Raw genomic sequence first — 22,866 nt, 5'->3', positions numbered from 1 at the left:
ATAGCTGCACTGGTGTACTTAGAGCTAGAAAGCAGACTGGCTCAATGAAGAGGCTGGACATGGCCTTAACACAGGATGCGTGAGAAGAAATGCAGCTTTCTGGTTTCAGGCAGAGAGGAAGGGGAGGTGTTAGATCTATTTCTAAGAAAATAGGCAGTGATGAAGCATCGAAGTTATAATTGACTGAGTGTTTGGGCGCTTTAACATTATTTATTAACTGTTGTGGGTCTGTAGAAGATTGAGTTCATAACACATGCTGCCTAGTTAACCAGCTGATAGATTTGAAGGCACAGTGCAACTTTACATCCTTACCAGTAAAAGTTTACAAAGAAATCGGATCATTTTGTCAGCATATTCACTGGTGCAAAGCTTATTCCTGTGAGAGTCTCCACTGGCAGAATCTTCAAGGTTGCCTTAAGGAGAATAGTAGTAAGTGCTCTGCGCCGGAGTAGAAACATGGATTTGGGTATCATGCCAGTGCATTACTGGAAGTGAGCCCAAGGTGGAGGGAGCTACCTTCAAAAGTGTGTTATTTTACCATTTTATGGTACCTACTTTGCAGAGAGGCAGGGATGAGTGAGCTCGGGGTTGGTGAGAGCTGCAGTGCTTGTTCTGTACTGTCATAAGGCCTGGACAGAAGCAGTCAGTCTAGTGATGAGTTTATAAAGTATGAAAATCAACTTAGCAATATTTTTACTGTCCTTCATATGGCTATTTCTAGATAGAGATTGGTGGGGAAGTAGATGTACATTTTCTAAGGTTTTTCTTCCTGGGTGTATTTATTCTTAAAGTAGAATTTAAGGTACCGGTCCTGGCTTTCACTGTGTGGACATCAGCAGTGCTGCTATTTTTTGGAGGGTTGACCAGACAAGCAGAATCAGTTGTTACTTGTTTGTAAGGCAGGTTGTTTTGCTCTGGGGTTCTGTGCTTGGATTGTGGGAAGCACAGCCTGTTTTCCAACTGACGCAGTCTCTGAATGAAAAGTCAACCATTTAAAAGTACCTCTTTAAGGGAACAGACCCTGTTGGTTTCCTTGTTAGTGCACCTGATGGGTCGATCCCGCAGCCGAGCAGGGGTTCCCTCGCTGTGAGCTGCAGGGCTTGCTTTGCAGCCAGCTCCCTGCTCTGGCTCGCTGGACCCAGGCTGTGCAGAGCCGGCCGGGATTTCTGCAGTGCCGTTTCCTGCGGGTGAGCTGCTCCGAGCCCATCAAGCCTGACCTTTTGCCGTGGTTTGTGTCATGCAGCTTGGCACCAGCCTGCCAGCACCTTGGTAGTTACTCTGGTTTCCAGAAGTAAACAACCGGCTATGGAAAAATATCTCGCCATAGGTTTAAAAAAGAAGTTTCTTCACAAAGTGAAGTGGGTTTAAATTTGCCTTCACTGTAGCAGTATTGAAAGCTAAATCCAATTTAGCAAAAACCCTGGTACAGAATTTGTGTTGACTAAATATTAACAGAATCTGGCCTTTGGAATTGCTAGCTGAGAGGCTGGTTTCTTGCTGCTTTAATTTCATACGACTGATGTGAATGACTTTCTTGTACCTAAGACATTTGTTGCATCACATTCAGAGGATAAGATTGGTCTGAGGTTTATTGCTGAAATGCACTTTTCAGGCCCTTTGAAAGACTCGCAAGATTTGCAAGTAAAAGAAGAGGAAACCTGTCTTTATGTCTCACCCGGCAATAATCAAAGGCGGTTGCATGCTCTGTGCAGGTCTCAGTTGGGGACACTCCTTTCAAATATGGAGAATCCTTATGTCCTCTAAGTCAGCGAAAACTGTAGGTGCTGAACATCTCACTAGATCAAACTCTTTACATTTAGATGCAGCTCTTGCTTAGCTAAAAGGGTGAGTCCAGCTGGCTTGGCAATACAGTCATTACTATTACAGTATTTTTACATTATTATTACTATTGCAATATACTTATTACAGTAATTTTTCTAAGATAATTCTAAATAATTGGGGCAAAACTGGTGGTTTTGGTGGAAGTGGTTTGTGGACACCGTGCAAGGGCTTCTGTACCCTTAACAGATAGAACCTCCCTGAAGGAATAAGGCTGTAGAGGAGGGTAGTTGAGCTTCTCTGGTGTCTGGGGTGAGGGTTTTGCAGAAATAGGAAATATCTTCAGGTTTTATTCAGTGAGCTGGGGGGGGGGGCAGCTGGTTCAGTGTGATGCAGGGTCATGGCCTGCAGCTTTGCAGCTTGGCTCTGCAGAGGGGAGGTGAATGTTTGCTTTGGCATTGATTAGTTTAGAGAGTAGCATCTAGAGCCCTCTGTCAAGAACTGAGTCCTCTTTATATCAAGTATTCCCCAGCGTGTATAAGAAGGACTGATTTCCTTACTCATTCCCTATTATAGAGAGCCTTGCCTGTTTGGTTGTTGGGTTGGGTTTTTTTTTCCTGGGATGATGTAGCACTTCATTTTAACCTTAAGGGGTTTTAAATCATCTTTCCTGCTTCTCCTGCCTAAAGTGCAGTATAGAAACGATTGTTATCATGTACTAATTACTGGCATTGTTAGTATTTCATCTGCGCTACACAACAATTCTAAATTGCTGTATTTGTTTCTAAACTGTACATACTAAATCAAAACTGGCAAGTCTTTTTGTCTCTCCTGAGTCGATGCATGCAACTTGGCCTGACTTTGCAGTTCTCTATCTAGCATTAGAGGAAGTTGAGATGCTGCGTGTTGGTTTTTGGTTTATTTGCATTCCAATGAGGTAAGGTGTTCTAGGTTTGTAGAATGATGCTCTCTTCGGGTTTGTTTTCATTTGCAGTGAGAGGGGAAAAAATGAATATGCATCTTTCTTGTATTTATCTGTAAGCTGTAGTTTGCAATTAGAGCTGATAACTCCAGAGATCAAGCAAGCAGTAGTGCTTTCCTTTTATGATCAGTCTTTCCCTTGAGGACTGATATCTAAAGGGCATGCAAACAATTAATGGGGCAGAATGTCTCCTATGCTTCTTGTTCCCTCTTGAAGATTATTCTTTTCTCTTTTTTGGAATAAGGATTAAGAGGGGTGGGAGGATTCTGTCCTCCCAGAATAGGTATGTCATGAGATAAAGGTGACTGTACAGCGCAGACCTCTGCTTGCTGGATGAGAAAAGAACCTCAAACACCCACAGACTAAAAAGTTGAAGCAGAAAGCCTTGTTAGGGGGCCTGGCAGATGGACTTTCTTGTTATGTTTCATACTGTTTGGGAGGGAGCAGTGCCTGTGGTTAGCAAAGGCTTGAATTTACGCAGGGGTTTGTGCCTGGTTTGGTGGTTGGGTTTTCTCCCCTTTTCTTGCTCGAGGCGCTCGGAAGTGCTGCAGAACCCATGCTGCGAGCAGGGGGCAGACACAGGCTGCTTCCCGGGTACCTGCGCCTCATGTTCAGAGGAGCAGGGAGTGACTCACGGGTGCTGTGCTGTTCCCCAGTTCAGCGCAGGGGTTGACTGCAGTAGGGAGCGTGCTGATGGAGCTGTATAAGGCAATGTGCTGGGGAGAGTCCCTCACCATGCCCCGGCTCCACTGAAGTCCACGCAGCTTCCGTGCTTGTGGGAGAATGTAACTCCACTAGGATTGCTTCCCTTTTCCTCACTGGCGTCAGGGGCAGGTGAAGCATTCATGCTGACAGGAGCAAATGGGTATCCATGAAAACCTGAGCCCAGTGCTGTGACTGTTAGGGCTTCTGTCTTGCACCCTGCCACCTCTGGCTGTGTGCCTGTGTGCAGCTCAGAAACACAAAGCTGGAGCTGTTCCCAGCCATGCAGTTACAGTCTCTGAGGTGCTATTGCTCCTTGCATTCTTCGGATACAGTCTGGTGTGCGTCTCTGGCATTTAAAACTCTTACAAGTGCAAGAGTCCCCCCAAAGAGGTGTGGGGCTTCCATGGCACTGTGGCGGTGTGCCTCACCATCAAACATAGCCCATTGATTCACTGCTGTTAGTGAATGCGGCTGGGTGCAGTTCCCCTTAGAGCGAGCCCGCACTGCTGCTGCTCTATACATGGAGCTTTGCTCCACTACACTGAGGCATTTGGCTTCAGCAAGGTCACAATTTCATTGCATTTTTGTTTTCTTTTTTGTGTGGTTGGGAGTGATGCAGGGCCTGTAGCTTGTGGCTCTTCTGTGTTTGTGTGGTTCCAGCCTTTGGGCCTTTTGTCATGGCAGGTACATAGCCATCTAGGCTAAAATCAGTGTTGAGAGAGGTATAATCATCCCAGCTTTCATTTTAAGAGCATTTATCTCAAAGCTTAATTAAAGCTACTTGGATGTAAATAAGTCTAACCTCTTCACTTCTGAACAATGCAAATAGAATAGTCAGCATACTTATAGGGTATCAGCCACGTAATTATTGAGTAATGTTTGTGTTCTTTGAAATACTGGGCTATTTATTGCCATTGAAACCTGGGACAAGGAGCTTCATAAAGCCAACTGCATGACTCTCCATTTATGCACTTTAGAAGAAGTTGATCATCCTCAAATGAGGAGGTGGAAAAGTGACATTAAATCTTTACACGGTTACAGATGCACTGTGACAGAGGGTTGGTCAGTGTGTCCTTTAAAACTTAAGGGACCTCAAGCTGGAGTTTTGTCTGGCTAGCAGTACCATGGGCCATATGCCTGCCTGCCAGGGTTTCAGACTAGATGAATTGGAACAGTGGGGATAGGATTGTGTGCAGGGCCTCAGGTTTTCAGTCTCCACTTCAGTTTGAAAGGGGACACAGCTGTGCTTGGGCGTGTGTTTGTGATACTGAATTTCCACCTCTTTCTCCAGACCCCAGGGAAGTTGGGATTGGCTCAGCAATTTTCTCCCTTCAGGTGTCATTTGCTGTGTAAGACCTAGTGTGGTTTACATGATCCAATAGGAAATCAAGTTCTCAGTGCGTGTGGCACCTTTTGTGAGACTGCCAAGGGTCTTGGGAGTTGATCCCATGGCATGCATTGAGCATGCCTAAAACTGACGTGAGCCTGTGTTTACCTGACTCTTGTCCAGCCTCCTCTGCCTGGTCCTGTGCCTAATGGGACATGACTGGAAGTGTCGTTTATCATCTTCTCACCCCAAGACAAGGTTAAATTCTCTCTAAGCCCCAGGTGCTCTTTGCCTAAAGCTCTTTGTCTAGGTAGAGTGTAGAAAGCTGGTGAAAAGTGATCCCTGGTGATCAGAACATTTGGAGTTCCCTTTCTGTACACAGACATTTGCATGCTTCAGTTCTGACTTAGAGTTGGATGGTATAAATTGTTCTACTTGACAGGAGCAGCAGTAGCTTCTCTCTTCCTTCATCAACTGTAATGTTACTCATAATGGGTGCATTTTTCCATTCAGCTAAATTAATGAGCTCATCTTTGTGTTCGATTTGGCAGAGTAGTTGCTGTGGGAAAATACACATTTTCTAGTAAACCTATAGTGATTGCTTCAAGCTCAATGTGGGAATTAATAAATTCATTTTTTGCACTGCAGAAAACTGCTTTTTGTAGATTGCCACTGGCTTGTCCCCTCCTTGGACTAGCTCCTGCCAGTTCACTGTAGAAATGTCTGCAAGCTGGATGTTAAGTTACTAACCAGTTTTGGTGAATACAGATGTGAGTGAAGCTACTGTTTGGCAGGCTGGAGCACTCTGGGATGCTGGAGGTGTGTTTGCCCCTGTTGCTGCATGGAAGAGGGGCAGGTCGTTGGTGACTGTTAGAGTAGCTGAGCTTATGCTCAGTTTTGTTTTCCCTCAAAAGGACACTCCCTACAATTGTTAGATTGATGGAGCTGCATTGTGTGCAGCTTTGGGTAGAGTTTTTGTAGTAACGTGGGTGTGTTGTTGAATTAAAAGAAGTATTTGCTTAAAATGTGAGTACATAAAGATGCGTATAACTCTTGGATGGATTCTTGTATCAACAGATAATGAAGAAAACCAGACAGGTTAATTAAAGAGCCAGAGATGTTTCATTTGAGAAACCTCATATACATAGGCGCCTTCTAAATGGCCTATGAGCATTCCTCCCTCCTCAGATGCTCCCTGATGATAGCAGGAATAGCAGCAGCGGTTGGCAGCACCCTGGCAGCCGGCAGCATGGAAAAGATCTGGGCTGGAGCAGTCAAGGGATTGATTTTCCTGATCAGGGAGGATCAAAATCCTCTCTCCTGCCTCCTGTACAGGATGCTTTGACGGAAACTCTGTGTGAAAACTCTCAGTAACACAAGCGGTATTTCACCCTTGCCTTTTTCTTGGTGGGTTATTTTACTGCATGACAGAATGTGGGTGTGCGCTGAGAACTAAATTTTGTCTGAGTCTGAAAAAGGCCCTCAGGATGGGATGTTTATGGTATTTCTACCACTGGCTCTAATTATCATCAAATCATAGAATCACAGAATGCTTTGGATTGGAAAGGACCTTAAGATCATCCAGTTCCAACCCTCCTGCCATGGGCAGGGACACCTCACACTAGACGATGTCACCCAGGGCTCTGTACAGCCTGGCCTTGAACGCAGCTTCTCTGGGCACCCTGTGCCAGGGCCTCATAAGGAAGGATTTCTTCTTAATTAACCAAATCTCTTCTAAATCTACTGGTATCTCTGGGAATAACTTCACGGGTCCCAGCCAGGAAGGTGAGGTGCAGCACCCAGCATGCCTGGAGTGCTCCCTCCTTCGAGGATGTCTTCCTCTTAACATGCTTTTGGTCACTGAGCTGCTAGATATTTTTGAAAAAGAGGAAACAGTATCTGTAACAAATTTGTTCCATTTTAGGTCCTTTTTTTTTTTTTCCTACAAACAAATAAGCTATAATATGGTTTCCTCAATTTAAAATCTTAAACTTTCACATTAAAATGTTCAAAGTAGTGCATTTCTCTGGCTGCTACACTGATGATGCAGCTTTAAGTTAGCTGGCTCGGAGAGGGGCATCAGTAGCAGTACTGATTGTGTTGTGGACACCTAGAACTCAGTATGGGGAAATGTTCCCTCCTTCCTGTTGCTGTTCCAAAATACTCTAATTTTCTTCCGATGTTTTCCCTCTCAACCCCTGTGTTTATACTTACAGAAGGGATAACCAGCCAAACATAAAGGTCACTGTAAAGCAGAGACCTTTGGAGTGGCAAAAATCTCACTCCGAAGAATTTCTGCTGTTAGGGTTGATTTAAAAGCCCTTGTAAGAGTGCTTCAGAATGGAAACTCCTTTGTGTGTCTCACACTGGCAGCTCAAGCATGCCCTGGTGGTAAATTTGCACTTTATGGCATTATTCCTGCCAACATTGATTAGTGTTTTGTCACAAAAGTAACTAACTTTGTAATTTAACCTGCCTTGGTATTGTCAGTCTAAAATGTTATGTATACACTCTGCATTATGAAAAGCTGCTCTGCAGAGGCTGCCTCTGGCTCTGGAAGCCCCTGAACTGTGAGCTGCTGGAGGCTGGCGCAGGAGCCAGAGAGGTACCAACATCTGCTTGCCTTGGCTTTCCTTGTTCCCAATGCAACTACTCCTGGTCACTGTCAGAGTCCAGGCACCAGCCCGAATTGTCTAGAAGAAATTTAGGAAATGCCTACTTGACTAGGTAATTATCCTGTGTTAAATACATTCAGATATATTAGCTAATGCTGGTATTAATTTGTAATACTTGAAAAACCTGATTGGGTCTTGGGTTTTAATCAAGTTATTCCAGAAGAGTAGCACCATTCTTGTGGAAATTCTGAAAACAAGTTACTAAGAAATCTGACTCATAAAGCAAGTGCCTCATGAAATGTGAATGTTTAGAAGGGAAAATGACTGGCAGCTCCTCTTGTAAGTGTGCTAGTTGCAATAAAGTATAAAAGTTCAACATCAAAGAGATCACCACTTAGTCTGTAGCATATTTGTACATCAAAGAACAAATACAGGGCAAAAGGAGCTGTGTAGAGATACAGTTCAGCTTTTCAGACAGGTCCCTGTGGAATGCTAGAGAGAGCTGCTTTCATAACGTGGAAATTATCTCTGGCACATCTTTTCTGATTTGGGAAATAGGTAAGAGTAAGATTTAAAGCAGTGTCTCCAAATCCAGTCTTGCCAATGTTATTGGGTAAGAGCATCCGAGCTGAAGAGAAGTCCACAGTGCTGCTCTGCTGGGAGAGCTGTGGCTCAAGTGTATAGACACAGGTGACAGGAAGTTTGTGTGTGACCCTGCCAACAATGGGCAAAAGATATATAAAGTGCATAAATGAGAGCTAAATGTCTCCTTTGGGCTTAAATTTTTTTAGGTGTTATTATGCCTGTGGTCAAACACTGTATTGTGTTGCCCGAAGAGGTTGAGGAGTCTCAGGTCTTGGAGGTGCTCAAACCTTGACTGGATGCAACCCTGAACTGTAGTTGACCCTGCTTTGAGCAGGGGCTGCACCAAGGAATCTCCAGAGGTGCCTTCCAACATCAACTCTTCTATGAGTCTCTGAGGGTAACACTTTTAACAGCTATTTGTATTTTTAATTATGACCCCTCCTAATAGAGGACACTATTGAGTTAAAAATCTGAGCAGCTCTGGCACAGCAAACTGATTTTTTTACTGCTTTTCCTGAGCATAGCATGGAAGCTGGATGTGGTTTTGCCGATTCAGGCTTTAAGTAGTTTATTCCAGCTTGTGGGGGGAGGATTTGGTTGGTTGATTGGTTGGTTTATTTTTGTTTGCTTTTTAATCCTGAATTCTTCCTTAAATTAATGAGGGAGTTTGTGGATGTCTGCCTTAGAACTAAAGAAAGGTGGTCTTGGGTATCTAGAGCACATGTCCTCTTTCAGAACATGTCAGGGCATGAGAAACTGATCACAGAAATTTGTTGGGCTGCCGTGGGCCAACTGGTGGTGGCATTGTGTTGGAGGCAGTGGAGACTTTGCTATTGATCTGAATGTATCTGCTTTAGTTTAAAATATAAAGTAGGTCACCTCAGTTCTTCAGTTCCAGTCTTCTTCATTTGTATGGTTTTTGTCTGTACATTCTGATGGTTTACGTGTATATAAAAATGTTAATCCAGACTAAATCTGAATTCTCCAAAGTTCAAGTGTGCTTGGCTCAATGGTTTTAATACCATTTTCACCCTTTATGGAGACAGTATTGCCAGCAGTCTTGTTTCTTTTATTGCAGTAATAAAAAGAGTTGCAATCTCATGGAATAATTAGGAAATACAAAGGGTTTCTGTAAAAACCCAGGGGAAACCTGCTTAGGCATACTACTGTATAATTAATTGATGTGCTACTACACTTACGGAAGCAGTGCATCAGTAAACAGAAGTCAGGATGTGAAAGGCTAAGAAGCACTGCTGGGAGTTACATAACAGCATCAAGGCTTGAAATAACAATTTGGGCACCTCAGGAGAGACCAGCATTTGCCTGTGGAGGGAGGACACAAAGCTCTCCTGAAGGCCAGGGCAAGGGGAGCTCTGAAGGCTCAGGCTTGTGCTTAGCACCTTCTTTTGCCAGTGAAACAGGTGTAAATACTTTTGATATTACTGGTCTCAATATTCCCTGCCACCTTCAAGAGGATCTTCTGATAGTTCCCTAGGATATAGTCTTGTGTTTTTAAAACCATGTCAGGTTAAGTGTTATTAAAATGCTCCTTTTGCTAATACTGTGCTTTAAATACATTTGAAGTTGTTGCTTGAGATGTGAAACGGATCAGTGGTTTGCGCCGTGTTTGTCTTGCCTTGAGACCTAAAAATAATTGTTAGCACATAGTCTGTAATTATCTCTTTGGAAAAGTCAGGGCCTTCTATAAAATTCCTGCAAGGAGACGCAGTAGCTGTGTATGTAGAGAGGTGGGTGTGATGGTACGTGAATGAATTATTCTTCTGGAAATATGTTTATGTTTAAAACTCGTATCAAATCGGCTCCTGCTGCTGCCCCACTGCAATACCATTACCTGGAGAAAGAATTCTCTCCAGGCACAGTACGTGTACCGAGATAGGTTGCAATGGCCGAGGAGGAAGAAGGAGCTCCTGGCGTTTTAGAAAAGTTAATTCTTGGTGATTTGAGGAAGGTGTGACAAAGAAAATAGGTTCATATATTTCTGTTTGGAGAAGAATATAACACAGCTGTTTTTAAGGAGGCCCATTTCTGTATCTGTTGCCTCGCCTTCTTGATGGGGAGAAATGAGCTGTACTTGAAGAGCTTTATGAGCTAAGTGGCTTTGCCTGGACATTGCAACATGCCTGAGTTCTCCTAATAGCACTGCTCAGTTGTGCACACAAGGCCACTGGGGAGAGCTGAGGATGCTTAACACACTGAAATCAAGCCTTTTCTCAGGAAATTATAATAATTGGTGGTAAATAGTGACCGTTGCTCTCAAGTAAATGGAGTGGCTGTGTGTGTACCTTGCTATGAGGAATTGACAGCAGACGTGTTTGTACTGTGCTGTTGAAAGAAGGTGGAGGCTTCCTCACTCAGGTATGTCAAGTCCTGGCCTGCTAGCTGGCATGGGGTGTGTTTGGAAGAGACAAGAGCTTTTAGAAAGACTAACCAAATTATTCAATTTATATGCTAAATGGAAGGAACATTTGAAAGAGTTTACTTTTGAATTAAAAAAAAACCAAACAACAATGAACTCTTTAGAGACTGGTTTTCCCACCTTTAAAATACCTGAACTGTCATGTTAATAGCTTGTTATTTCAGAGAGTGTGTGTACACACGTGCAGAGGGAGAGCTGCCAGCAGTGCTTAAATGAAGATCCCGAAATGAAATCCTTCAGTACTTCCCCTCTCCTCACCACTGAAATGAACTGAAAAATGCCTTGGGAAGTTGCCAACAAAAAGTAACGAGGGGTTGTGTAGCTCGACTTCTTCTCTTGGGTTGTGGCTCTGTTATTAGCGATGTGGCAACTGTGCTCAGTTCAGATTTTGTATTAGCAGTGGGTGGGATCTCTCGACATGTGAATGAGGATTCTGAATGGGCAACTTCCACAGATGTACAATTGGTCTTCTTGGAGCCTAAAGTTGTAGGAGCATGTCTGCAGCTGGCATGCAGCTCCCTGTCTCCCAGGAGGAGCACTGCTGCACTGCGTTATTTCCCAACTGGGGTAAGTTTTTGTTAGGCAAGCACATTTTCATTGGTGGAAGTTTGACAGTTTTTGAGGACTCTTATCTACTTCTAGCGTAAAAGCACCTTAATAATTGAAATTACATAGCATGACTTCAAATGTAATCACCCAATGTAATGTGGGAGAAGAATTAAATTTAACTATAATTAATTCCAGTTTTCAAAATGCTTTCAAAGTTGTATTAAGCTGGATACCAAAATTGTTTCACTTTGGAAAATGTTCTGTGTCTCCAAAAATCTCAGCGAAGTGTCTGTTTCACAAAGGACTACTTTGATCCAGCTATCTAAGAGATTTATGCAGGGAGACAAAACCCAGATTGCTTGCTGCTAATCCAGTGCTTTACAAACAAGATTTTCATTTTTATTCCCTTTACTGGTTGTTCAAAAATTCAGGCAGCTCTACAATAGGATGGTTTCTTCCTGTAAATAATTAAACCCATTGTAAACAATGGCAGTAGAAAGCAGTTTTGAAATTCATTTAGGTTTAAGTACCTTCTAATTTTTTCCTTTTGAAACCATTGTCATGTCCCAAGCAGTTTGAACGCTCATAAATCACATTAGAATAGTGGGGGAAATCTCTACTCTCTGTCACGCTTTTACAATTCTTCTCAAAACTCAGCTGTCATCCCAAAGACTTAGGTAAAGGAAGAAGTCATCCTTTAGCTTGGGTCATAAAAAGTGGCCATGAGGTTGGTGTGGCAGATCACAGAATGGTTTGGGTTGGAAGAGAACTAAAAGCTCATCCAGTCCCAACCCCCTGCCATGGGCAGGGACACCTTCCTCTAGAGCAGCTTGCTCCGAGCCCGTGTCCAACCTGGCCTTGAACACTGCCAGGGGTGGGGCAGCCACAGCTTCTCTGGGCACCCTGTGCCAGCGCCTCAGCACCCTCACAGGAAGAACTTCTGCCTAAGAGCTCATCTCAGTCTCCCCTCTGGCAGGTTAAAGCCATTCCCCTTGGCCTGTCCCTAGGGGGTCTTGTCCAAAGCCCCTCTCCAGGTTATTTCTAGTCCCACTTTAGGCACTGGAGCTGCTCTAAGGTCTCCCCATAAGGAGCCTTCTCTTCTCCAGGCTGAACTAGCCCAGTTCTCTCAGCCTGGCTCCATGGCAGAGCTGCTCCAGCCCTCCAGATCCTGTTGGTATTTCTCTTCACATGAGCTGAGATGCCTGTGTGATGTGCATTGCATGTGTAAGTGGTTACTGTCACTGAGTGCAGGCAAGCTGAGCTGGTTCTCTTCAGTGCCTTCCTGAGAGTGTTGCAGAAGAGCTATCCCTCCTTTAATATGTGCCAGTAAGGAATTTGGGGGTCTCAGTGTAGCTGTGCTTATTGCTACTCCTCAGAATGATATTCTTCTCATGGTAAGATCAGGTCTTTGAACAACCTAATCAAAGATGATTTAGCATGGCCTGGAAGAATAAAAAGCATTCCCATGCAATGAAAAGAAGTTGAGTCTAAATACTATGTAGTTATTCAGGGCAAAATAGTGTATAGTAATAAAGCACAAAAAGAAACCAAAGCCCTATATTCTTAAAGAGAAAATTCCTGTAGCACTGAAGGAATGAAAATAAGCATGTCTGTGTTTACTTGCCTGTTATTGCCATCGCAGTAGTTCCAAGTACATTGTTCAGTTGAATTAAAGAACCCACCTAAATATTTTAAGGCATTGTTTGTTAACAATAACTGGTTTTAATGTCAGAGAGGGTAAATTAATTTGGTTACACAATTTATCAGATGTTGCTAGATGTTGTGAATGTCATTAGTTATTAGGTAACCAGCAGTTAGTCTGGCATTTTGTTGAATCTCAGGACATTGCATAAATAGTCCTAGTTGAGAAAAATAACCTCCAATTTAGAAGGTATGATGCTCTGTCCTGCTGCCATCTGAAATGGGCTGTTCCAGGCAGCCATGCACCATGAATGTACTGGTGAAACTTCACCCTGCAAAAGCCATCAGAAACAGGCTTGTGGCAGGAGTGGAAAGAAGTGGGCTGGAATCCACCACAGAGCAGTGAGCACGGGGCGTATCACCAAGGGCTCTTTAGACTCCTGAACAGCCTGTAACAGTCACAGTTATGTCTTTCACGTCATAGAGACATAGAACCAGCCAGATTGGAAAAGACCTTTAAGATCATCAAGTCCAACCATTCCCCAGCACTGCCAAGTCCGTTGCTAACCCATGGCACCGAGGGCCTCGTGTACATGGTTTGTGAACACTTCCAGGGATGGCGATTCCACCGCTGCCCTGGGCAGCCTGTTCTAGTGCCTGACCACCCTTTGGGGAAGACTTCTTCCCTAATATCCAGTCTAAACCTCCCCTGTCACAGCTTGAGACCGTTTCCTCTCGTCCCATCCCTTGTTCCTTGGGAGCAGAGCCCAGCCCCTCCTGGCTCCATCCTCCTGTCAGGCATTTGCAGGCAGCGATGAGGTCCCCCCTGAGCCTTCTCTTCTCGACTGAAGCCCCCAGGTCCCTCAGCTGTTCCCTGTGCTCCAGGCCCTGCACCACCTCCGTTGCCCTTCTCTGATCCCGCTGCAGCCCCTCAATGTCTCTCTTGTAGTGAGGGGCCCCGAACTGAACACAGGGTTTGAGGTGCAGCCTCACCAGTGCCCAGCACAGGGGGATGATCACTGCCTGCCCTGCTGCCACACTGGTGCTGCCACAGGCCAGGGTGCTGTTGGCTTCTTGGCTGCTGCGTGCACAAGTCTTTTCCAAATGATCTGATAGTAAGCTGGCAAAAGGCTTAAATCTGTCAAAAGTCAGATGTGTGGTAAGTGCCTGAGCTGGGGCCTGCTCAGCTGCTGGGCCCACCTCACCTTGACCTTCTTGTCCCCTGTGCAAGGCCCAGCTCCTGCACCTTCCTCCATAGGTGCTGTTGGGAGCAGCAGCTCCTGGCCACCATGCTGTCTGCAGAGCTGCTCTTGTCTTTGCCAGGGAAAGGGAGCTTTGCACTTGGCCGTTTAGGAAGAAATTCCTTACTGTGAGGGTGCTGAGGCGCTGACACAGAGTGCCCAAGGAAGTTGTGAATGCTCCATCCCTGGCAGTGTTCAAGGCCAGGTTGGATGGGGCTTGGAGCATCCTGCTCTAGTCAAAGGTGTCACTGCCCATTGTGAGGGGTTGGAACTGGATGAGCTTTAAGGTCCTTTCCAGCCCAAACCTTCCTGTGACGCTATGATTCTATGAAGGTAATGTTTGACTTGCTGGGTTCAGGAAGCTGTCCATATGTTCTTCATGAAGCTGAAGAACACCTCAGAATAACATCAGCTATAGGTAGATCTGTGTAAATTCTCTCTTCTTTTTCCTGGCTTCTTTCTTACTGACTGCATTGAACAAATCTTTTTTTCTTTTTTCTTTTTTTTTTTGTTTCCCAAATGAAACCAGTTGGTTTTTTGTTTTTTTTTGTTTTTTTTTCTGTAGTGAATCTGTCAGACAAAGTAAATTGACATGTCATGTAATGGCTTTGTGGTGTGCAGGGTTTTTCTTGTTTTAAGTTGATGCAGGAGGTGTATTTTGATGCTGTAAGGCTGTGATGGATGAAAAACCTGCACTGACTTTTATCCAGGAGAGGGAAGCGAGCTGTTTTCTTCCAAGGGCTGTAGATCAATTGGTGTCTTATAGAAGTAATGCCATGAAAGTGGGGGAGAACTCCTCTTTGATACTCAAGCCTTTCTGTTTCAGTTGGTACAATGATGGGCTTTTGAATGAAAGGCTTACTAAGGCTTGTATCTGTTTCAGAGTATTGACAGCCAAAGCGAACTCACTAAGCCAAAATTTATATGTTTATCCAAGCCTGTTACAATCAGAATTTATGTTGACTGTACTAATGTCTAGGCTTTAATACCACTTTTATATGGAAGGCTGTAATTTGAATTTTCAGTGAAGTAAATTTCTTTACAGTATGCCTTTGAGTTATGATTTATAACTGGATTCTTACAAATAAATGCTTTCAGCCAAATGCTGTTGAACTAATTCCATTTTGAAGTTATTAATTATATTTAGCTCGCTGAAAAAAGGAGGGGGAATGCATCAACTAACCCTATATAAAAGTGACAACAGAATTGTTTTGTGAAAAGGCTTTTGCTCCTCTTAAGCTATGAAGAACGAATGGTTTGTTGGGTTGTTGGTTGTTTTTTTAATCAAAGAAGTGTGAACAGAAGCTAGATAATGCATTGCTATACTGCAGAGACAGTTCATTTTGAACAGGCATTGATACACTTAATGCTTTTTGCTTTTATCATGTTAAGGTCTTTGGCTTTGCAGTGAGCCTCCTAGTTTGTGCAGAAAAACCCCAACTTGTAAATCCATTAATTCTTGTCAGATTGTAAATTTTCAAGGTAAATTTCTTCTAATGGAATAATCAGTTTGCTGCATTCAAGCAACTTAAAGCAGGAAAGAGATGTTACAGCTTTGACTTCTTATATATATATCTTTTGAAGCTTATGATCAGAACAAATCTAGATGGAACCAAAACACAGTGGATTTTAATGCTGGTTTTGCAGCTTGCTCATTACCCTTTATTAGTAGGATTCCTATTTAGTTTTCTTTTCCCAGGAGTTTGAGAGATGAAATAATAAACCTGAGCATTGCTGATTGTGGTTTCCCACAGGCAGATTGGGAAGGAAGTAGTGTATATATTTTTAGATTGGAGTGTGGTATTTCTGCCATTTCCATCTTTATCCTTCCATTCTGGCTGTTCCATTTAGGTGGATATAAGAATTTTCCTGCTTGGAATTTGCATCACCCTGGGATCACAGTAGGCTGCATGCAGAACTGTCATCTTGCTGTAGTGCAGTATAATTGCCTGATCCTCTCTCCTTTGCTGTCTAGTTTCTCATTTCTTTCATTTCATTACTTTCATTTCTTTACTTTCATTTCTTCTCCTTCATGTTAGCGTTCTTCATCTCTAATTCACTTTCTTGTGTTCTTCTTTCACCCTCTTTTGAAAGCAAACTGCCACGGCTTTGTTTAATCTCTCTATCAGTGTAGTGAGGGGTAACAACACAACTATACGTTTTAGGCCCTTTATAGCCAGCTGTTTCAGATCATGAAAGGTAGAGCCTGCTAGGACCCCTCTGTGCTTTACCTTTCTAACACTGCATGCTCAGTTCTTCAAGAGATCTTTGTTCCTTAGTGGCCTTCTGGAATAGTTCCAAGCACACCAGAGGGCTGTGACAACTGGAAGAAGCCATCCCTTCAGATAGGCTTTAATTGTCCTTCCATCTACTAACATTCACCCGTGGTCTCTAAAGCCATGCTCTCTCCACTGCCCCATGAAGCATTTCTGACTTTATCACCCCCGTTTGGCAGCCTGTGCCAGGCACACCAGCTGATGCTCACTGGCATGCTCAGGAAACTTAGTTTGTTCTTGCTCGTTGTTTTACTTGGAGAGAAACTGCTGCTCTCAGATACATGGTGCTGGAGGAGAGATGTGGAGTTACCATGCCAATCTGCCGTAGTATCTAATACATTTAATGTTGTATCGTGAGCTCCCTAAACACACACAAACTGTTCTGGTTACCAGTGTGATTAATACCAAATCATCCACAGGCTGGTTTTTAGGAGGGTGTTCGTGAAACCTCTGCCTTGCTTGTAGATTGCCTAGTAAAATTGAGTTTGTGAAAATGGACCAGCATGAAGCAAAAGAAGCTGCATGGAATTACTGTTAAACAAATTATTTTCTAAAACACAGGAGTCATAAATTACATCATGTATGGGGTGTACAGAGCCAGAATTACAGTGAAAAGAGCTGGTCTTCAAGGACAAAGGAAAGCGCAAAAGAACATAGAGTTCTGTATTTCCAAGATCCTTGGAACAGGAACTGTTATTTGATCTGCATTTATATGTATTATGTACATTACAAAACATCCACGAAATTAGAAAGTAAAAGAGGATGAGGTAGAGATGATGATTTTTGAGGTCCATGTGTTAGAAGCAGGGCTGAACTGATCTGTGTGTAGTAAGGTGTGCCGTTGTATTCACTACCAAACTCTTCTGGGAAGAGTGAATGGAAGTTGAGGTGGTGGAGCTCTCATGGGTGGCTGGTGGGCTATAAAATTGCTGCTTCTAATAAATCTACTGGATAAATCAATCAGTTGTGAATGTCTTGAACAGTTTAGGGAGACACTTGCCAATTCTTATGAATTCATTGCAGTTTCTTCACCAACGCCTGCCTTATGGTTACGTGTATTTTCTATCATACATGAAAAGCGTAATTCTCATTGGAAAATGCCTTCTCTTCTAAAATTATGCATTTTATGGTGTGTTTCTATCCTCTGTCCTCCCTTCTCCCTTTGTCCAGCTCTAGCTTTTGGAAATGGATGGATATAGCTGGTTCTTAGCTGTCATTTAAAAGCATTCCTGTTGTCTTCATTTCTGGGTGTAGCTTGGAAATCCATTGGAATTCCATGCATCTAACCCATGGCTTATCTAGTTTCTGAAACCAAGGAATCTCCAGACTCACTTCAGAAACCACCTGTGGGTAATACCAGGGAAGCATATCCTGCAAACTGCAGCATTCCCTTATACTTCCTTGGACTTCTAATGGCTCCATTGCTTCTCTCCCTCACAGACCTGCCCTGTGAAATGTGTGTGCCACCAGGCACTTCATATTTAGCTGTCGTGTCTCTCATGATTCAAAGCTGTATCGGAAGTCAAAGTGTGAATATAGCTTCTTTTTCAATGCTAATTAAAGCTAAAAGGAGCATCTGCTTGCACAGTGATCACACTAGATGGAAATATGTCTCTTTGTCACTAGCTAAGATGTGAAACCTAAGAGGGCTGCTTCTGAAACCTGTCGCAGTTGGGTTTTTTTATGCTTGATCCTGAGTTCTCCAGAGCTTCCCTGCTAATCCAGTAAATGTTTCAATTCAAACAGTTCTTTGGCCTCTCTTCCCTTCCCTGCATTTCTCAGTTTCCAGGAGACCTCCAAGAAGAGCTTTGCCATGAACTGTTGAAGCCGTTTGCTAACTCACATGGAGTTAACTGGTTTTACTTGCATCTTGCTTCAGTTGAATGTGATGATTAAGGAGTGCTTCTGTCTGTTGTCTTTTAGACCTGAAATTACTGAAGATAAACTAAAACCCAAATAGGACAGCTCAAACTTACTTCTCAGAAGTCTTCTGTGCCCATATGTGTGCTTGCTTCTTTCTTGTTTTGTACTTTTTGCAATGAAATACTCAAGGGTTGGCAATGCCGTGAAGTAGAACGGTGAAACATAAATATTAATTGTGGTAAGAATATTGTCTGGAATCTCATCCTTGTTTTACTTGAAAATAATACTCAATTGTCTTGGCCATGCTGGAACAAAGACAAGACCTAAGGGATGTGCATTTGTTTGGCTGCAACTTTATTAACACATTTGGGAACAGTGCCCAGCAGTAAATCATACAGAGCTGTGAGTCACTGCTTATGCCTTGCTTGTTCCTACCTCTTGGGAGAGCTGCTGCCAACCTTCCCTCCTGAGCTGGGCATCCTCCTGCTGCAGGGCCACCATGGCAGCCTTAGGGCTTGGGGGAGGCTGGGGAAGGGCAGGGTCCTTTCTCCACTGCACAAGATAGTAGGAGCCGTAACTGATGGGTCACAGCTTCCCAGGGAATCACTGCTGCCCTCGCCTCATTTACTTTTCTTCTCTGGCAAAGTGAAAAACCGTGGGAATGTATTTAAGACAGGTACCACCTAGGAGTGGCAAGCCCTGCACCTTCCCACTGCTCTTGCTGGGTAACACCTAATTTCAGAGGATCACTGACATCAGATAAGGGGCTAGTAAGCCTTAGTTTGCATAGACTCCATTAAACTGCTCTCTTCAGTTTTGGGAAGACTTTAGATTTTAAGGGCAAAGATGAAAATTGCAGCTGAGGCTGGTAGTGCTTGTTTTCCAACTCCTCTCTCCCAGGCAGTCACACATAGAAGAGGTTTGTCTGCCCTGTTATTCTGGATTATTACTGTAGTTTCTGCCTGGAATAGGTATTTGACTCTTTTCTGCTGCCTTCATTTGCAGTGCAAAGGTATATTGGTCAAAAAGCTCCCCATCACAAAGCTTGCTGAGACAAGTGCATAATAGATGTATGGTTTCCAAGGTTATTATTGCTGCCTTACTGGGAGGACTGAGCTGCACCATCACTAGCAAAATACTATAGTGCCCTACTGGTAAATATGCTAGAAACGAATAGTCCAATTCAGCAGTGGCATGTCTAGTTTCTTACAACAAGGGCCATATAGTCACATTAAAAAAGTGATTCCAAATACTTGGAAGTTGCAGTATTGCAGTGGTTTTATTTCCTGAGGAATAACTGCTGTTCTTTCCTGGGTAAAGATGATAAACTACACTCGATGGGAGTAAGTTGTAAGCAGACTGGACTGCACTGAAGCATAGTGATGGCACAGTCCCAGCCGTGGCACTGCGTGAGGGGAAGCCCTGCTCACCTTTGTAGCTCTATGTTGTCTGGTTTGGGATGGGAGCGTGAAGGAGCAGACGGGCCCTCCTCCCCTGTGTAGCACTGCCCACAGTGTGAAGTTGAATACAGGTCTTAGAAAAGCAGTGGTGTTGAGTATTTGGTCATGAAATCACAGTGATTTATTTTTGTAAATAAACTTAATAACAATTTTTGTGCATGCTGATTTTGAATGTCATAAATGTTGCAACAGAGCTTTTGATGGCTTAATTACATCACCTGTGAGCAAGCGCAAGACAGACAAAGATGAAGTTCATCTGAGCTTGGGCTGCGAACCTCAGAGATTACAGTTTGTTACCTGTGTTCTGAGGATTGTCATCAGCTGCTCTTTCTGCTCAGGCATTTGCCTTCTAGTGAGCTGGTATTGTTGTTACACTGGAAACGAAGCAAGTGAATTCACGGGTGCACAACAGCAGTGGCAAATCCATTTTTTCCAGTGGTGGATTATGGTCTTAAAATAAAAGGCAGAAATTATTATTTAGTTCCTGTAATCAGGAAGCTGCTTTGTTTCAAGAAAACTAGAAATATTCAGTATGTGAGCCAGGGAGGAACTGCTGTCACAAGTTCAGCTGCTGTTTGAAAGCCTATTTCAGCTCCTACTTCATACAGTCACTTTTCAGTGGCTCCTGAAGACCATAATTGCAGACTTAGTTTGTGTCTTTCAGTATTAACTATTTGAACTGAAGCATGTTGGAAAAATGAGATGAGTTTAAGGGCTTGGTACTTTAAGGTTAAGTAAATCACTCAATAGTGAAGCCTGCAGACCTGTTAAGTTCTATCCTGTACCTTCTAAAGAAGAGAAAGAAAAAGCTAAGATTCATGGTTTAGTCTTCTTGGTTTAGCCTCTTCTGTCAGTGTAGGCAGAACAAGGATTAGTAGTGTTCCGTTCTCTAAGTCTATTTCCAGTCATCCTAATATGAAAACTGTGTTATTTACTTGGTACTTGAGTATTGTGCTTAGATACTATACTGGTTTATGAAAAGTAGAAAATTAAGTTGCTTGTGGACTTTATTGCACATTCTAAGCACAAGCCAGATACTAGGCACTGTATAAACACAGGGAAATACATTATCTCCCCTGCTGAGCTTATATCTGAAAATACATGTTAACTGACGTGACTTTGGGATAGCTGTCTTTGCATTCTTCAGCAACTTGTATATTGGGCAAACGGGGTGTCTACTGTTAAACTCTTTGCTCCAGACTTAAATGTTTCAGAATTTCTCCAGTAAAATTTTGTTAAGATAATACATATGAGTAGTGCTGAAAATTGCTAGTGGCATTTCATTGCAAATAAAACTAAACGTAGGAAATGCTCTGCGTTGTATGAAATCCATACAAAGAAATACGCATCCTTGAAAGAAATGACTTTGTGAAATTGAGGGAGCTTGGCTTTTTTGAATTGTCTGCAGATTCTATCATGGCTTCTGGAATGTGTTCTTCTTTCCCTGGGCCAGGGCTGCCAGACAGAGCCCTCCGACAATCTTTTTATCTATAGGGATGTCTATAATGTTAATTAGTGAACTGTTTGAAAAACCGGCCTCCACAAGTTAATTTATGCATAAAGCATCACTGAGGGATGTGTTTTACCTGTTTTACAAGTAGGGGACTGAAGTATAGCTTCAGAGACTTGGCTTGGGCCACACAAGAAGCCTGTGTCATAGCCAGGAATCAACAGATTCACATTTCATTGCTTAACCACAAGACTTTAGAAAACAAGACGTTGAACAAAAGCAGATGCAACACTGAGGAGTTGAGTCTTGGGTGAAATTTACAGGGAGCTTCACTCTCTGCCCATAGAACTGGAAGGATCTGCTTTGGAAGGCCAATAATGCTTCTGCATTCCTGGCAATTTAATTGCAAGCTGCCAAAGATTTCAGCCTGCCGTGTATTTCGGTGGCCCTTGGTGCCAGTCCAGATAGTGCAGGATTTTCACTTTCCACTGGCACATTTTTTTGTCATTTTTTTATTAAACCCAGTGGTACAGCCTCAGAATAATGATTACTTAGGGCTGATTCCCTGGCTCAGAGGACCCAGAAAAGGGAATTTCACTGTTATCCCTTCCCAGGGATTTTTAGAATGTCAGCCTGATGTCACACAATGTAAGCAGGAGCTAAAAACCTGAGGTTGGTGTTTCAACTTTAAAGTTTTCTTTGGCAGAGTCTTATTTCCTTTACATTTGTGTTTGTTTTTTGAATATGTGCTCTTTAATCTAGCAAGGACATAATAAGCTCTTGAGACATAATAAGCTCAATAAGACTTGAAACACTACTTACCTATTTAAGTATTTGCGTGGCTTCTATTTCTGTTGATGTATCCAAGCACAATACAGTATTTAATGGATCCTTACAGGTAGGAAGCCTCCAATCCTGATGTTCTACAGGTATAAACTGAATTACAGAAAGGCACGTGCCTAGCTCCATGAAGCTATTTAATCATTTAACTCCTGGTGTTTTCAGGGAGACCTACACATCTCACAGCAGTTGGATACATGCATAACTCTGTGATAGTTCTGTGACCTGCCCTGCCTCACTCACACAATCCCTGTGATGGCACAGGGACCTGGATCAGATCCCTGCCCATGGCAGGGGGGTTGGAACTAGATGATCTTAAGGTCCTTTCCAACCCTAACTATTCTATGATTCTCAGTCCCGTAGTAGCAAACCTCCTGTTAGACTGAAAGGAAGAAATATTTCCTATATTCTCGGAAAGAAGGCGGGAAAATTCAGCCATAAGGAAAGGATGAGTTTTAACTGTGAGGAAAACAAACTTCTGTGGGAGTTGGATGTGCTTTCTATCACGTGATGTGTCTATGTGTGTAATAATGGCACTTCAAAAAGAAGTGTCTTCTAGTGTCACTGGTGGGTATGGGCATCATACAAATCCCACTGGGTGATACTCCATCGCGTCTATCACACAGAAGGTGAGATCTGATCATGACGTTAGCTGCCACCCTTGTATCTCTGTTTCTGTGAACTTCCTTTAACTGATCCCATCATTCAGATGTGGAAGCAGTGTGTTCACGGAGTTGCTTTTAGTCCTAATCCTACGATGATGTGTATTATGCAGTTGTATCTATTACAGTCTTTTTGGAATTGGGAATATGGGGAAGGAGAGTGTGATGCTGTCTGTCCCTAAATGTTGTACAGCTATATTAACTCATTGGTCAACTATCCTTCCATAGTGCAATTATTTTTGCACATGCAGAAGACGCCTCCCTGTAAATTCCTTGTGACATAAGGTTTCTGACTAAAATTAGGTCATAGCTATTTAATTGTTCAGGTGTCCACCCACGAGGGAGCTATAGAGAGCTCTTTCAATTCCTTGCAATCAAGTAAGTAGCACTCTTCCCTCTAAGGAAATAGTCCACCAAAACTAATACGTTGATTCCTTAGCCCCTCCCTGTCACT

At 43.1% G+C, this 22,866-nt stretch overlaps 1 protein-coding gene across 3 annotated transcripts in view; it reads left to right on the top strand.

The window, feature by feature from the left end:
* The window catches only part of RORA (RAR related orphan receptor A), a 343,489-nt gene that overhangs the window by 282,593 nt on the left and 38,030 nt on the right, over nt 1-22,866 (top strand). The gene's annotated exons all lie outside the window — the stretch shown is intronic.

The sequence above is a fragment of the Pezoporus wallicus genome, unplaced genomic scaffold (genome assembly GCF_028554395.1).
Source record: "Pezoporus wallicus isolate ANWC-B61680 ecotype Strahan unplaced genomic scaffold, APGP_CSIRO_Pwel_v1 contig_3952, whole genome shotgun sequence".
Lineage (NCBI taxonomy): Eukaryota > Metazoa > Chordata > Aves > Psittaciformes > Psittacidae > Pezoporus > Pezoporus wallicus.
Note: the sequence above shows the minus strand (reverse complement) of the source record. Positions and strands in the feature narration are given on the sequence as shown.